This window comes from Chlorella variabilis (assembly GCF_000147415.1).
Source record: "Chlorella variabilis unplaced genomic scaffold CHLNCscaffold_4, whole genome shotgun sequence".
Taxonomy (NCBI): domain Eukaryota; kingdom Viridiplantae; phylum Chlorophyta; class Trebouxiophyceae; order Chlorellales; family Chlorellaceae; genus Chlorella; species Chlorella variabilis.
In genome coordinates, this window is record NW_005435084.1 from 2,256,344 (window position 1) to 2,256,636 (window position 293).

A 293-nucleotide genomic window follows, 5' to 3' on the forward strand; every position below is an offset into this window, starting at 1 on the left:
ATGGGCGGCGTGTCCGGTCGGGGGGCAGTTCATGTGAAATTTAGCTGCGGATGCCAAGCCTTCTTCACAGTTGTTTCGCATTCCAAACAACACGAGTCCAGCCGATGCCGTGCGCACATGCATTTTGCAACATTGACATGTGGTGTTTTGGAGCGTTGAAATGTAGCTTGCCTGGATATCATGATACAGGGTGTTCCTTTCTGTGGCCACGATGGCGGCTGTGGGCACCAGCCAGCTGAGCAGGTTGGCTAGTGGCCTGATGATGGGATTTATCCCCTTCCGGGACACTTTTT